An 18,029-nucleotide genomic window follows, 5' to 3' on the forward strand; every position below is an offset into this window, starting at 1 on the left:
TGACTGTTGAAGTGCCCCAACTAATTGACAAGTATTTAAATAGTGCAATAGACCATAAAGCTTAAAGAATGTAGAACAACTGTATTCAGATATGTTGGTGAGAAAATTATAAGTTGAATGATAATTACTAAAGAAATTATGATGGTTAGATGGACTGAATATATCATGATATTCGTTTTTAGTATATAGCAAATATGGATCAGTCTAAACAATTTCGCAAATGCTCTGAATAATAGAATCATCTTCTTTTCGTGATGAATGTAACAAACCATTTTCTTGTAACTCGTTACACATTGCACTGGCATCATAACCGTAGAAAGAATTGAAAAGGAATGCCAGTACATGAGATGAGTCAGGATATAATGAGTGAAGAAGAATTTGATTCGCCAAATAGCTCATGCATTCATTATCACTCAAGAGGATTTTAGGTGCAATGAAGAAAAATAATTGCAACATAGCATTCGCAAGAAAAACCAGGAGTTGACTATTTTGAAATGCATATGATAGAAATGATTCCTTTAGCCAAAGATGATCTTTGAAATGATCAACTTCACAGTTTCATGATTACATGAGGGATATACATTCCCAACCTAAGTTAAGTACAAGATTTTTTCATGGAGATGAACCAAGTAAAATAAGATATTGAATTCAATTAGAAATCAAATATTGAAATTTCGAAAGACTACATCCAAAATACCAAACATCTTTCAAGATGGGATTTAAATTCAATGAAACCATGCAAAGAAACAAACTTTGTGAGAAAAACCAAATCTTACTTAGTTCAAGGATTTTACCAGAGTCGCGAGATCCTGCCATAACCATCAACAGAAGATGAAGTGCCTAGACTTCCTCACAAGTCCCAGAACTTTCAAGGATTGTAAAGTCAAATTTATAAGATTGAATCAAATCATGCATGGTATGTGGATAATTGCTACTATTAATTTCAATAGGACCACTACTAATCGGATGGCATCCATCTTGATCATGATTTGACCAAATTTTACAACTTCAGCAACTAGATTTCTCAAGTCTAAATATTATGTTGATCGCAAAATCTAGAGATGTATGAATCAGATAAATTTCATGAGCAAACGGATTTGAAAAGTTCTTCTTATGAAAAACATGGGGTAATGAGGGATGGAAATAATGTTCAATGATTTTATTTTTTTTCCTTTTCAACATGGATAACCTCACTACCTTGTGTCAATTGATAATTTAACTCGCCAGGTGAAGAAATTGAAAAGCATGGAGTAGCTTCATCACAGGTAGGTGCATCACAAATGGTAAAACACAAGGGATAGTGAGATGAAGAGGAAGTTTCGATAATATCATATTCTTTGACTGAATCAGATTCTGGATGAGACACTGAAAGAAAAACTAGTGTACTTGGGAATTCATCATTGCATACATCAACGAAGTCATCATTGTTAGGATGATTTTTTTCAAGCTTTTAGACTGATTAAATAAATAGATTTAATTTGATTCTCTACCGAGATTAGTGGATTCAAATTCAACCAAGAATGGAAGAGAATCATATTGACATGGGGGAATTTGAAAGAGGGAATAAATATCAAGAGTATCTTCATTTTCATGCTCCTCTACTTATGTAATGTGATCGCCTTGTACCTGATCGCAATTTGAACAAACAACTTGAAAATCAAGAGAATGTGTGTAACACCCTCCTCCCACATTTACTCAAGTTTATCAGTCTGTTGGAGTAAACATGTGATAAGAGGCTATTATGATGTGATTCAACGCTCCATGTACAATTAAGGAAGTGGGTAACAAACAAAACCATTCTAACTTTCCACACATGCTACATAACCTTCAGGAGCCAACAATCCTTTCTAGGTGACCAACCCCTGAGACAACTTGACATTTCACTCATCTAGACCCTCAGCCTCTCCCATTATAAACCACACATGTGATTAAGTCTTTTCAGTCTCTCCCACAGCAAGGCATGCCAACGACTGTGGACTTTTTCAAACAGTTTTGAGCCAACGACCCTGGATTCTGTGCCACTTTTTCATGGCCAGGACTCGGGCCACTGCCCGAAACTTCATGCAAAATTTCAGAAATGATAAATAACAATAGAATAAGGCTACTAATGAAATAATTGGTACAAGTAAGTGATCTGAACTGTACTAACCATGATAGGCATTTCGTTAAACATGTCAAAAATATGTATCTCATACTTATCTAATATTCATAAAGAAACATTGTTGCTCTATCACAGTAGCCACATTATCATCTATTAGGTCATATATTCATTGTACATTCATTTTCAAATCAAAACATGATGAGAACATTACATAAATTTTGTCATAAAACATATTCATAACCAGCATATAACCAACATAAATAACAAGGATATAACAGCCATAAGAATCAAATATGAACTAGTATACTTTCACATGAAATACCAAGGAGAAAGAGCTCTTATTAATGAATGCATAAGTCGACTAGGTTCGGGACTTCCATGAACCCCTCGACCATAGATTGGCTGAACCAAATCTTTCTCTCATCTAATCACCCTTATGCCATATTCCAAGCATGAAATTTGGGACTCACAACAAAACCAATCCAAATTTTTTCAGGCTTTACCGCAATCCCCACCAGATCACTAGGCCCTAATCAAACATGGATACCACCAGATTTCTCCAACTACACCATGAGGAATTTTTCTGCCTCCTAGTCTCTAGGATTTATTGTATATCCCGCCATTCACTAGTCAAGGATTCTTATGCCTAATTGAGATTCGACTCTCCAGGATTTACCTTATATCCCTCCATTCACTACTCTATGGATTCATATGCCTTGTTTTCTTCTTCAGAGACCACCTCACTCAGTTTCAAAACCATCCGGAAATCTAGCTTAACCGAATAAAAGAGAACCCATCACACAATGGTTATCCGGAAATGGCAAGGCAAGGCTAAAAATCATTGTCACACCTGGAAAAACCCATGCCAATGATAGAAAGAGAACCAAATACTCACATGCATGTACCATGCATGCAAAATCTAGCAAGGAAATCACACATGCAAATCGATACTTACAAGTAATCCCATTGTAGTTGCTTGATCCTTCTCTTCCTTGCTTGATCTTTGCTTCCCTTTACCTTCTTTGTCCTTCCTTTTCTTCCCTAATCCAATGCTAGAGTGTTCCAAGAATTATCCAAGGGTCCAAGAGTGAGAGAGAGGGAATAGAGAGAACACCAAAGCTGAACTGACAAAAAGGTACTAATTGATCCTCATAAGCCTTTTTATTAATGAGGCCTATATTTTATTTATTTTATAATATTTTCCTTCATTTTCCTCCTCACATGCAACCTGTGACCTTTCACCTTATCTTTCTCCTAATTTCCATTATTTTCATAAATAAAATTCCAATTAATGCCACTTTTTATTTCCAAATATTTTTCCATTGTCTTTGCAAATTTTCCTTATCCATAATAAACCAAATGAACACCCACACTAGGATGTTTTTCCCAACATTCAGCTTGGAATATGTGTCCCATGACCTTGGTCTTATATTTTTCCTATATTAACTTTATTACATGGATTTTTTACCAAGTTCGTTACATAACTCTCCCCCGTGGGGGAACACCGTCCTTCGTGTTCAATGACACCTACTATTAACACCATAAAATTGTACATCTGTTAGTAAAATCCAGAAGACACTAAAAGGTGTCAAGCAGAATGCACAAGTGAACATTTTCCAGCTAAATACATCATGAAGTTTAAAAAATCAAAGTTCTCCTAAGGTCCAAAGTCTATAGAGCAAAAACAATTAAGTTCGTGTGTGTATTTCTTCACTAAATGTGTGTGCACGGGATATCCTTTGAGAGTAGCGTGGTTGCAGAAGGATGACTCAGTGATCCATGACCACTCTACACACTTGGGGCCGATTCATAGACATGAGCTCAGTCCAGTATAGTTGAATTCGAGTCACCTTGAAGATATGCAGCCCTCAATGATGTAGTGCCCTACTCTAGTTGATTGATAGTAATATGGCATTAACATTTATTTAGCCCTAAGGCCCACACATTATTCTTTGAGGACCTCAAGTTGATGATCCAGACACATGACTCTATTATTAGTAGTTGTGATATTAGCAGTTGTGATGTTTATGTATGTTCTCCATTGGTATTATGATGATTGTGGCATTAATGGTTATGCATGTTCTCTATTGATATTATGATGATTGTAGCATAAATGGTTATGTTTGGTATCTATTGAATTTATGATGATGATAGTAGTAAAGGATATGTATGCTCTCTATTGATATCATGGTGATGATAGCTTTGATGAATAGGTATGTTTTCTATTGATATTACGATGTTGATAGCTTTGATGGATATGTATTATGATGATGATATACATGATGGATGTGTCCCCTATATTACCTACTTGCATTAGTTGTGGTTCACAATGAACAATGACGTGAATGAATAGGTGATGCTGATGATGCTATTATGACAATGACTAACACTGAGAAACCTTGTTACTGATGATTATTGAGTATGGCAGGAAACCACCAGAGGCACTCGCATATGACGAGTTGACAACACCTCGTTTGATGAAAATTTATATTTTGTATTCGAAATTCTAAGTCAATTTTGAAACCTGCTATATATGTTTATTTGTATTTTGATGATATGTTAGTGGTTTCAAGCACAGATTAGTTGCTTGACCGAATGACTCACATATGGGTGACGGGGTTGTACAATTGGATGGAGCTGCATGGGAGAGGTGGGACAATGTCCTTAATCTCACTCACTAGCACTCCCACCGTGACTTGGACTGGAAAGGTTGAAACACCTTCTCCTTGAAGATCATGATGTCATGAGGGTAGATCCCAAATTTGGGTCGCTCATGAGGATTTTACCAGGGGTGCGCATCAAGGTGGATTCCTTGATTGCCGACACCATTACTCTCACTATAGCAGGCAACATAAGAGATGATAGTGGTCTCTGTCATTGCACCTATACTTTCCCCTCATAGCCACTGAATTCTTGAAGGGCAAGTGGTGTGGCACCCTTGGAACTTCAAGGGAATTTCTTGTAGGGCACGACCAACTTGGCACCCTTGGCATCAAAAATAAACTATTAGGCATGACACCCTTGGAACTTCAAGGGAAGTTCTTGAAGGGCACGACCAAACTTGGCACCCTTGGAATCATTAAAAATAAATAAATTAATAAATATAATCAAGATATGAAAACCAGGTAAATTCACATCAAGGGTAAATGATGTTAGAAACCAAGGTAATTAAATCAAGAATAAAACTTGGGTTAAGACAATCATAGGAAGAAATAAAATATTTTACCTTAAAAACTCTACCTTTCCCATGTTGGAAATATTAGGTAGATAATGTAGTTTAATTAGGTAAAAAGGGGAAAGAGGGACATAAATGTAAGGATAAATATTAATCCTAAAATAGTTAAACCTAATTAAGAGAAGAGGATGGTGAATTAAAATAAGATTAATAAATTAAATCTTAGAGAAATTTAGAGAACCTCCATGTGGCAACAACCAACATAAGAATATCCATCTAAGAGATAACTTGAGTCAAATTAGGGAGTAGATAGGGGATCAAATCTTGACTTATCAATTGACTTAATAACACAAATTAAGGAGTAAAAAGGGGATCAAGAGACAACTAGGAGAAGAAATAGGAATCTTGTTGAGGTGAGGAAAAATATTAGTTTTAAATTAAAATTTAAGTAAATAATTTTGGAGACACTTGATGAGAGAGTGACAAATGGGTGGGTGAATAATCAAACTATTGAATTATCAAAAATAATTAATTATGTATCAAAATGCCAAGTGTCACCTATGAGGACTCTTATACAAGAAGGGGCAAGCCATGGGAGAAGGGACTTTTTCTTTACCCTATTTTTGGATGGATGAGGCTATGTCAGAGTAGTGACTACGAGCTATAGTGAGTTTGGTGAGGTAGAGGACTTTAAAGAGGGGACTCTTGAGCCAAAGAGTGTTCCCCTCTACCAGCTAATACATTCCTCCATCATACAACCCCATTGTAACTCGAGGGTCCACGGGGAAGGAGAGTACCCAAGGATTAGGCTAGGAGGTCAACTGGAGGGTCATTGCATTTAGATTAAGCACGTTGACATTCACACTTGGAGGCGACCGACAACGAAGGAGAGAAAATAGCGGCAAGTCAAGTTTGAATCTCGTCTCCTAGTGAACAGTACCTATGTTGTTATAGTATTCTTTTGTATGACTTCATTATGGTTTTAGTTAATAACATGTAAATTAGATGACATGTTCAATAAAGTGAAATTCAGAAAAGTTTTATATAATGCTTAATGATTTTTGAGCTCCCAATGCTATTTTCTTATGGTTGTATTTCTAGTATTTAAAAAAATATATATAGGGTTGGTCCTTACAAATGGAATCATCTTGTCCTACTCTTGTGTCATTATCATGCATGAACCAAGAGGGGGGAGATGGATTCAAAAATTCTATATAAATAGGCCATGGGAGAGCCAAAATCTGAGATATTGTTATATTGGCAAAATTGCTATCTGAGCAAGCCACCATTACATTATTGAAGTTGAATAAGGGAAGAGAACTATCATGTTGGCCATATTGCTTCTAAGAAATCCATCATATTAGTGACAAAAGAGGAATCCATCATTGGAGAGTCTTCATACTTCTTTGAGAGAGAGGAGAAACTTGCAAAGAGATTGAGGTAAAGAAACCCCCTTGATGAGGATTTTTTAGCACCATAGCTCAAAGAATTTTCTTCAATTGTCTAAGATTCATATTTTGTATTCAATATCTACTACTAGCAGTCAATAAAGTCATATTTTTCTATTATATTATTGATTTGTTTTCTCCATTTGAGCATTGTTTGTGTATTTACCTCTTTGTTTAGTTTATGTTTATGTATGCATTGTTTCCACTACTTACAATGTTATGTTTATTTAAGTTTGTCCATTAACAACACCAATTCTACCTGTGATCCTTTGCAGCAAACAATCAACTTCTAAGGAAGTTCCTTTTGGTACACCGTTGTCACAAATATAATACCAGAGAAATGGCGACCATAGAGTTGTCTTTTCATTAATCTAAAGATTGTTTTTGCGGGACCTCCTCTCTACACAACCATCTTACAAGGCGTTGAACACCTCTCCGGAATTTTTATAGACCCCAAGGACCTGTTCTGAGCCCGCATAAGTGAAAATATTCTTGTTTTTCCTCGCCCATGTGTCTATGTGCACTAAACCAGCACGGCCAATAGAAAGCAAAAGGGGGCTTTGTATTTTTCTTTTTTCTCAGGTGATTGGCAGCCTTTAGTGAATTTCCTTCACCTTTGCATTATGTATTTTCTGTTTAATACCCCTGGTTGTTTTACTAACCTCAATTGGCAAAGCAATTAGAGTATTTTTCATTTTGCAGTCTCAAATACACATATAATCTTAATAAGGGAGAAAAGAAAGTGGCCAAAATCCACATATGTTTTTCAAACTATTTTGCTTAAATTTTCTACAAATCACATAGCTTAATTAGTAAAGAAATCAGTGGCCCATCATACACAAATCTTACTACTAACCAAAGAATTTAATTCATCATTTTTTGGGACTAGGATCAAACATTATTAGAGAAAGTAAGTAATATTTGCTTCCCTTGTGTCCCTTAGAAAACCTAGGCTTGCACATGAAAAAATTCTTGAAAGCATTTGAATTTCCATCTCCCTGGTTAAACTCCACATAATTTAATAGGAAAATAGTAAGTGGCCCATAATCCACAATATTTTTCTTTTTTCCATGCAAGAAACAATCAACACTTAGTGTAATTAGTAGGACAGTGTAAAGGATCACCGCATATCCACATCTTATCAGACTTTGTATGCTCACTTACATCATACACTAAACTTCCATACACTTTGTACTCAAGGGAATCTAGTTTTTGGAGATTTGAGTACTTAGTCTATTTTGGCTTACAAAATCACTTCATAAGTGAATTAAGACTCCTTAAAAATAACCATAACTTGAACCAACTAAGTTTCCCCACAAGGGCCACCAAAAAATTTATAGTCTAGGTTAGAACCATTGGGGGTAGGCATCCCATGAGCCACCATGGTAATGTTACACATTTGAAACATAGTTGTTGACTTTTTAAGAAGCTTAAAATCCTTCAATCATCCCACGGAAAATAATACCCGAGCATGGCAGAGACCCGATTCACAGGGGGTTTCGACTTAGGTCCAATATGTGTGGTACTCTTTGGGGCTACTTGACCCATCTAGTGCTCGGTACTAGTAACTAAATACCAAGAAGCTAAAGACTTGAATGATCACATGGGACGAAGGTACTTTAGTGGCAAAAATCTAGGGCATCCTTTCCCTGTAGCTGACGGTGCGGGCAGCACTTGATCCACATTACCATTACCTTGGTTGATTCTTCAGCTATTGTAATGTGTTGCCAGTTCTTTCGGGACATTACCCTAAGATCCATTTGAAGATATCTTCGCAAGGCCCAATTATTTTGAGAGTGGAGAGGACGATTAAGTCTACATATGATTTTTATCATACGCAACAAACAAAAACCTTTTTCTTGTTTGCTTGATCACATATTTTAATTATTAAAGGAAAATAAACCATTTATATTTTCGTTTTGTTTTATGTATGTGATCATATTGCATTAATACTTATCTCCTTCCCTCACCATATATAAAGGTAACACACACTCTAATCGACACCACAGGGCACCCCACGGCTCCCTGTCGATCTAAACATTTTTTAAACCTCCCCCCATTACCAGGAGGTGTGCCAGGACTCCCGCCATTTAGGCATAGAGGACATCACACAGCCACCATTATTGGATCTTCCTTTATTGGTGCATCTTTTCTCGGAACCCCTCCTTAGAAAAGTACACCCTTCACCACTCCAGAAGGGTCCCCACATGCTACGCCCTTTTGGAGAGCACACACCAATCCTTTGGACAATCCTCGAGACACCCATCGAGGTATTTCTCCTGAGACTTCCCCACAGAGGACCCATTTTCATATAGTGGTCTAGAATCACTTTTTGATGGCAGATAATGTACAGATCTCATTCTTATCTTCACTAAAACTATCATATTTAAGCAAGCTAACCAATGACCTGATCGCCCATGGCCAAAGTTGGTCGACTATGCCCACTAAGCTCTCTTTGGATATTCCAAATTTCGAAGGAAAATAGGGTGAAGACTCGGGGAACCATGTCATTAATTTTCACCTATGGTGTTTTTCTAAGAGTATCACTGGAAATACTATTAAATTATGACTATTTCAGTGCACCCTAACTCGACCTGCAATGAAATGGTATGTTGACCAGCCTTCTGCATCACATGGAAACTTTAGCTCATTAGCTACATCTTTCCTTGCCTTCTTCCATCTCCCAATCCACCATGATTTGGATCTGGAACTCCTCACCCACTTCAAACAAACACCTACTACCCACATCTTGGATCATATCCATGAATGGCGAAAATGGTGTAACCTGCGTAGAATCTAGTTTGAAGTAAAGTCCTCTTGGACTTGTTCTTGAGATCCCTCACATCTAAAATCTCTAAGGACGTGGAAAATTCATCCTCGAAGATCAATGAAGAATTCATTAGTAAATTCCAACAGTTGGAGGTTATCTATACCCAGTTCAGGTACATTTATCATGTGTTTCTAGATGCCCCGCGCCTGCAAACTTATAAAGAGATCCCAGGCACATCCAATGTTGTTGATGGATTAATTGGGTCCATATCCCAAAATCAACACAACAATAACTACCAATACCCTGGATATTATTTCAAGGCAAAGAATTTGATGCTAAGCAGAACGCACCACCATTGCAACATACAGGGTATTATCGTGGTCAACCCACACCTATGTAGAATATGGTCAATAGGGTTAACCAATATGAGCCCCCTCAAGGAGGCTCATATCCTACCCCACAGGGAAACCAATACTCCTCTAGGAATATGGACATGATGCCCTCTTCCCAAAATCCATACATTAAATAGGGACAAGGAAATCAATATTCTCCTTTCCCAAAACAACAACAAAATAACCCACCAACGCAAAATAATGCAAGGGTGAATCTACTGCAACCTTCTCTCACTCCACAGCAACAATAAGAGGAACAACTGAATTCATATAGTCCTTCAAATTTTGCTAAGAAAATTCCAAAAAATAAGTCAAAGGGAGAACCCGAGCAGGGGGGACAACAACTAGCAACAACCCCCACAAGCACCGGGAAGGGGCAACCCCAACCAGAATCAAAACCGTGGAATGGCCAATAATAACCCATAGAAACAAGGCAAGAACACAATTCTACAAACTAATCATTCATGTGTTATTTGTGGGAAATATGGTCATTATGCCCACCACTGTCCTCAAATTCCTGACTTAAAAAGGATACAAGGAAGTAGGGGCAAGGAGGTCAACAAACTACAGTAATGTAGGACCCCTTCCCCATCAAGGAGTAGTTAACATGAAACAAACTCCCCACCCTCATCCATCTAGAGGGAACCACCATAACAATCCTAACCATGATATTTTAATGATAGAGAGGATATCCTCCTACAAACTGTTATGAAACCAGCTCAAGAAAAGATAGAAAATATAGATCAACGCCTTAGAATTCAGCCTCTTCGAGGGGGCAACCTCCTTTACATTACATAAATGAACAATTCTTGGTTGATACAAATGAAAAGACCTCCTTTCTATATATAGGAGTCTAAGGGGTCATAACATAATCAGAGCCGACATAACAATAATAATGTAAGGGCACAATAATAACAATAGTGGGCTTCTATGGGGCACATTATTAACAAGATGGGCACTACATGGGTACATCAATATAATAAGTGGGTTGTACTAATAACAATAAGGGGTTACACTAGTAGTATAGGGCCCTAACATGCCCCTCCCCTCAAAAAGCGTTGTCCTCAATGCTTCAGTAGTTCTTGATGCTTCTGTATAAAATTCTTGTCCTCCCATGGGGAATCTTCAGCGGGTAAGTTCTTCCACTTGATGAGATACTCTGAAATTGATCGATTTCGTCGCTGTCGGGTTCTTGTTTCTGTGACTGCTCCAGGTTCCAATATGATTTTTCCTTCCTTTTCAATATCTAGCAATATTGTTTGAATTGGGATCTTTTGCAACTTTTGAATAAGTGGCCATACTTCTTTGTCCTTCTTCCATTCATCCCTTGCTTCGTTTATCCAATCTGGTTGGATAATAGAAATAGCACAAAACAATGCTTCCACATCCTCATTTTTGAAGAGTCTTCCCATTCGGTAAGGTTGCCATTTTTTAAGTGCATGCAGTATTGCCAACATTTCCTTCTCATAAATAGCTTGCTTTAGATGTAGCAGTAAAAATACCCAATCACCTACATAAAAACATTTTTCACTATGATGTTGATCTACCTGTTGTTTCATTTGATTTTGCACCGAAGTGGCATTATCCTTTAAAAGTTGGAGAACTTGTTGTTGATGCTCGATGTGATCTTTCACTGCTTGAACCTTTTTCTTCTTGATATGTCCTTCTATCTCTAGAGTTTGAGGAGTGGTAATATCTTCCAATCCTTTACAAGATATGGTCGGATTCATTTCTTGACGTTCGATGTGATCTTTCACTTCTTGAACATTTTTCTTCTTGATATGTCCTTCTATCTTGATAGTTTGAGGAGTGGTAATTCCAACCAGTGAATTACAAGATATGGTTGGATCATTTCTTCTTTCTTGATGTGATCTTTCACTTCTTGCACCTTTTTCTTCTTGATATGTCCTTCTATCTTGAGAGTTTGAGGAGTGGTCATTCTTGCTAATAGTTTACAAGATATGTTCTGATTCATTTCTTCTTTCTCTGGGGTTAGGTCCTGGCATATATCCTCTTCCTTTGATGTTTCTTGATCCTTTTCTTCCTCCTCTTCATACTCTATGTAAAATAATTTCTTCTCAACATACTTATGACCTTTAGTGCATTTTCTATCACAATTGTAACAAAGTCCTTTTTCTCTTTTTTCTTCCAATTGTTGTGGTGTAACCCTTGTAGGTTGTGGAAGGCTAGGAGAAACAACATGGCCATCTTTAAAGTTGTGAGGGGTAGACTTCCTTGTTGCCATAATTTTACTTTCAAATATGTCACAAAGCCCTTTTACTCTTTCCAATTGTTGTGGTGTTGCTCTAAAGAAGGTGTTTCTCTTTGTATTCTCATAATGTGCTATCATTTCCTCCGTGAGAATTGACCACGTAACAAGTTTTTTACGAGAACAAAGCCCTTTATACCATAAAAATTGATCCGGTTCTAAATATGAAGATGCAATACATACCTTTTGTAACAGTGGTACACCATGTAGATCAAAATATTGCTCCATCTGAAGTATCCAATTTACCGGATGCTTGCCATCAAACTTCCTCATCTTGCTTTTTCTTGATTTTAGGACCTCGATCTTGAAACAACTGTAACTCTGTACTTGAAGATATTTAAGTTCTGAAATTGCTACCTGTAGTAGCCCTATGTGTCCTCTTTCTAATGCCACCAATCTTATCCAAATTGGATTCTCCAAAAAATAGTTATGCACAATCTCCCAAGATGACCTGATTATAGACCTTTCCAGAAGAGCAAACTTGTATGAAGTGCCACGTGTCAAGTTTTTGACCTTTGGCTCTGAAAAAGATATACAAGAAACTACAGTCCGTCCTCTTTCTGTACCTTCTTACGAAATTTCAATCCAATTCTCAGAGAGAAAGTTATGACTATTTTCCCCAGGTCACCTGTTTGGAATGTAATTTAGGAGTCTGCAAAAAGACCAACTTCCTCAGATCATATCTCCGCAAATATCACACAAAAAGCTCTGAAATTCGGACCCAAGGTTCAGCACAATTTCTTCTCAAATGGGTTTTTTTTGCGACTTCTGAAACGTCACAGAAAAAAGTTATAGCGAAAATGCCACGATGACTTGTTTGGAGCAGCGAAACCCTAGAATCCAAAGCTCTAATACCAAATGTTATGAAACCAGCTCAAGAAAAGATAGAAAATATAGATCAACGCCTTAGAATTCAGCCTCTTCAAGGGGGAAACCTCCTTTACATTACATAAATGAACAATTCTTGGTTGATACAAATGAAAAGACCTCCTTTCTATATATAGGAGTCTAAGGGGTCATAACATAATCAGAGTCGACATAACAATAATAATGTAAGGGCACAATAATAACAATAGTGGGCTTCTATGGGGCACATTATTAACAAGATGGGCACTACATGGGTACATCAATATAATAAGTGGGTTGTACTAATAACAATAAGGGGTTACACTAGTAGTATAGGGGCCTAACACAAACTCAGAACCGAAGTTATGAAGCTCCCCTAAAACCCAATCTATCCACCTTGGCTATGAAAATACCTACAGGGCCACTGACCATCCCTCGATCTTCTATAGAATCTATGCCTAAAATGGTCAAAGGACCTTTATGGCACATAGGACACAACTCGAAAGCTTCTCATAGCTATAGCATAGTCGATGACTTAGCATAATCACCATCAGCTATGTCAGCATTAGAAGTCCTGCAAACATGCCCAACCCAACAGAAACCCTTACTTTCCACTTTAGGTGTCAATCTCGCCTAATGGCCTTCAACTTGGGTGAAGCTACCCCATGGCTACTATCAACCGTTTCTTTTCAAATCCCAGTCTCAGTCCAAAACATCAACATTCACCATTGCATCGTTGACAAATGGGCCTCCACGTGTATCATTTCAAAATCCGTGTGGCAAAAATTGGAATCCCCCAAACTCAAGCCTTATAACATTACACTTAGAGAATATGATAGATGCCCTTCTACTCTCGTTGATCTATACCCTAGCATTCCAGTTAAGTTGTTTGTAAAAATTATGTTAATAGACATCGAAGTACTAGACACCCATTTGGATCGCAACATACTACTAGGTCAAAGCTATATGTACAAGATGCTCGCAATCGCCTCATCGTTTTTCATAAAAATGATGTTCCCCCATGAGGGAAAGATCATCAATATCGATCAACTCACAAACTACGAGAAGGTAACCTCACCCACACATGACAGTGTGCTACCCTTAGTCTCATCCTCCCACGAGTTGATCACTACTTACACTTAGCTTAGCCTGGGCGAGTTTAAGCCATCAACACTCCTAGGAACATTCCTAGGAGACCCTCTGGTACTACAAGAACTTTGCTCCAACACTGGAGCATTGGTGTGCATGATGATCTGATAAAACACCACCCAAAATCTGGAACTAGTTCCAAACACCACACATTCTACAACTGTGGATTCCATGACGATACCTCATAGTATTACGCAAACCCCCTTTTTGTGCCCCCCACCTCGTTGTTGGAAGTAATGCTTCCATTTGTATGATGTGATCAACCGAGTATCATTGTGAGTCCCCAAGTGTCGATCTAGAAGTTGTTGTTCCCTATGTCTGAGTTGTAGTTTTATCATTTCCAAGTCATAGATCCACTTTCTTAGGATCTAGATTCGTCGAAGTTTGTGATCTATGTCCTATATATTTGTAACTGTTGTGATGAATAAATATATCAAGTGATTTGTGTGTGTCAATATGTTCTCTCTCTAGTTTTTCTAACATGGTATCAGAGCTAGCACTGGATTAACTCCCTCAAGGGAGGGCTAGGAATATGTGAGGGATTCTGAGTGTTATTGTTTCTATACATATTAGTATATATGTGCGAGAGCTTATTTTTAGTGTGTGAATTTTTTTTGTGATCCTATGCGTGTAGATTTGTTTGTTTGTTTGCAGCTTATTCAAGCATCGTCATATCCTTTTGTTATATTTCTATCTGCAAAGTTTGGTTTGTGCCTATCTACCCAAAACCTGCAAAGAAATTAAATTCATGCTTGGATGGTTTTGTCAAATTTGTGTGCACTATCATATTATAAATCTGCAAAATCATGCCCATGAACTGTACATGTTGTTGCATGGATCTGGATCTGAATCCTAGGGCGGAGGAGTTTCAAGTGGCCAATGATATATGTCAAAAGTGTTAAAATTGGAGGCAGATCTCAATTTTTTGTTTTTGCGGGGAAGAGATCTTTTTTTCAAATGTTTATCTTACAATCTTGTTCCGATCTCAAATTTTGGAGTCTTCATTTTAGACATATTGATTCTGGTTAGCTCAATATGTGAGTGTAAGTTTGTTAGAATTGACCACTCTAACAAATGATTCTTTGTGAAAACAAGAAAGCTCCAAGACAAAGATTGAACTAGATGAACAAATTTTGACTTGTGCTAAGGAGGGATGTGGTGATTTGTCTATTCTTGAATGATCGTTGATAGTTTGATTATTATTGAGTTTGTAGTTGTGAAATGTTTCAATTTTGGTTATAAAAAATGGTTGGTGGTTCTTAAACTGGAAGCCCCGGTGTCCGAAACATCAATTCTTGTGTAAGGTCAAGTTGTTTGATCAAATTTTAAACACATTCAGTATCTAGACCTCCATCCTAGCAATTGATGGATAGTTGAAAGAGAAATATCCAACAGATGGTGGTTGGTCCATAAGATGGTTCATTACTTGACGAATCTTATTGTGGAAGCCCCGACAAGCTGAGGTGTCCATATTGTTGATCTTCCGATGTTCATCAACGATGGTTAGAGGAACTTATGTTTTAAATGGAGGTCAAGTGACAGCTCGAAGATGTGGTGGTGAAAGAGCGATATTTTCATGATTCCAGAGTGGATGTGAGTGCTGACCAGTGTGACAGAGATTCATTTATTGTTGTATTGTGTGTTTCTATATTTGTCATGTAAGCATTAAGGGAGGGTGGTTGAAGTAATGCTTCCATGTGTATGATGTGATATACAGGATGTCATTGTGAGTCCTAAGGTGTCAATCTAGAAGTTGTTGTTCCCTATGTCTGAGTTGTATTTTTGTCATTTCCGACTCATAGATTCACTTTCTTAGGATCTAGGTTTGTCGAAGTCTGTGATCTATGTCATATATATTTTTAACTGTTGTGATGAATAAATATATCAAGTGATTTCTGTGTGTCATAATGTGCTCTCTCTATTTTTCTAATATCGGCTTTGTCTCACACCAAGTCATGGAAACCCTTACATTACCAAATATGGTTCTCGTGATATCAGTCTGGTATCTGGTCCCAATGACCATGTCGACTAATCCAGGACACATTCTAGTAGGTAGTATCCCTATACCTTCATTTCCGTAAATTATCCCTACTCGAAATTGTCTTGCACCAATACCTACCGAGGTCAGAAAAAAGGCTAAACAAAACGGTAAAAGAGGATAACCCTCAAACTCCTCCAGGACCCTATAACCCTACGTGTTATGTGAAGAATTTGGGAACCCAAACCACATATGCCCCAAGTTATATGAGTTTAAAACCCTCATTCATGCCTCTAAAACATCGATAACCTCAGCTCCACCAAAAGAATCAAAATTTGTGCCTTTACATAATAAATAATTATGCACCAACCATACATGTGCTACCTGCAAAAAACAAGGGCACTACACTCATCACTATCCTAATATCCCTCGATACCAAGAGACATTAAGAACACCCATTCAAACCAACATTAATGAGACGATAGCACCATCCCAAACTCAAATGGACAATGGATGTAAGAACTTATTCTAAATTCACAAAGAACCAATTTCATGCTCTAAAAAATCTTCCCACAATGCACGAAGGCAACATGAACATCCAACTCCCTCCTCTGCATTACCATGTGCTCTATGTGATCACCCTACTCATCTGGTAAACCTCTGCCCAGAACTATGGAAACTTTACCAAAACCACCTAGTCACACATGTTGATCAAAGAAGAAAACCTAGATGCCAACACCATACATGCACTATCTACGCAAGAAACCATCATAAGAGAAGGTGCTCCCACCTTCCCAGATTTCGTAAAACGTTGAGTTGTGTATGTTGATCTATGAATGAAAACTCTTATCTACTAGACTCAGATATTGAGTCCACGAAACTCACTCCCCCACTAGGGGAAGAAGGACCCCTAGATGTCTTATGTGTGTTTGAAGAGAAACGACAGCCAGCAACAAATCAGGGTCCCTGTCATCATACCTCGCATCACCACCATCAATCCAGATCGGGCTAAAAACAATCTAAAACCACCTGGAAAAGAAAATCATCCATCACATGCACCCTATGTGATAAACCCAGCCATTTGATAAATGAATGTCATCAATTGAGTAAGTTCAATGACATCTTCCACTTAGTGGCCCAAATCCCACACAAGCATCTCTCCAACCAAGAGAAAATCACATGTTGTTATTATCACATCTGCTCTCAATTCCACCACACAAGGAATTGTCAGTATCTTCCACAGTTCCGCATAGCAAGAGTAGCACTAAAAACAACCCATACAAGGAGTCCATGTCACACCAATACCACGACCTAGATATGGATACCACCACAATATATCCCATCTCGTGACGTCAATGAGGCATCAACATCCCATACTATGAGCAGTACTGCCTCCCATACAATCTACTCAGTTAGTTTCGGACCAGTATGTGGAAACTCCACCAAAACCTCTCTTAACACTAAAGTTGCCCCTATATTAGACACGTTTCCAACACAACAGTCCCTCAAGAACAATGAAACCCATAAAAAGAGTGTCAAAGCCTCATTCGATCACAACATCACCCCTCGAACATTTACCGAGGGATAGTTAGTCCTCTGCTACGATGTCACCCAGGAAGCAGTAAGACATGGAAAGTTTGAAACCCTTTGGAAGGGCCCATACATCATCAAACATTTCCTCCTCAAGGGGGCATACATATTGTCAAAAACCAATGGGACTTGCCTAAAAAAATCTCGTCAATGGTCTCTACCTTAAAAAAATTATCCACAAAATGCTAGAGTAGACATGTATGCACCATGAATTATTTTTTGATGATGATCACTTCATCATGGATTTACTCTAAAATAATTTTCTTATCATATGTCAACATATGGATCTTTCACCATCTTATCATCATGGG

This window comes from Pinus tabuliformis, chromosome 7 (assembly GCF_031772625.1).
Source record: "Pinus tabuliformis cultivar Carrire ecotype Pingquan chromosome 7, CPIR1, whole genome shotgun sequence".
Lineage (NCBI taxonomy): Eukaryota > Viridiplantae > Streptophyta > Pinopsida > Pinales > Pinaceae > Pinus > Pinus tabuliformis.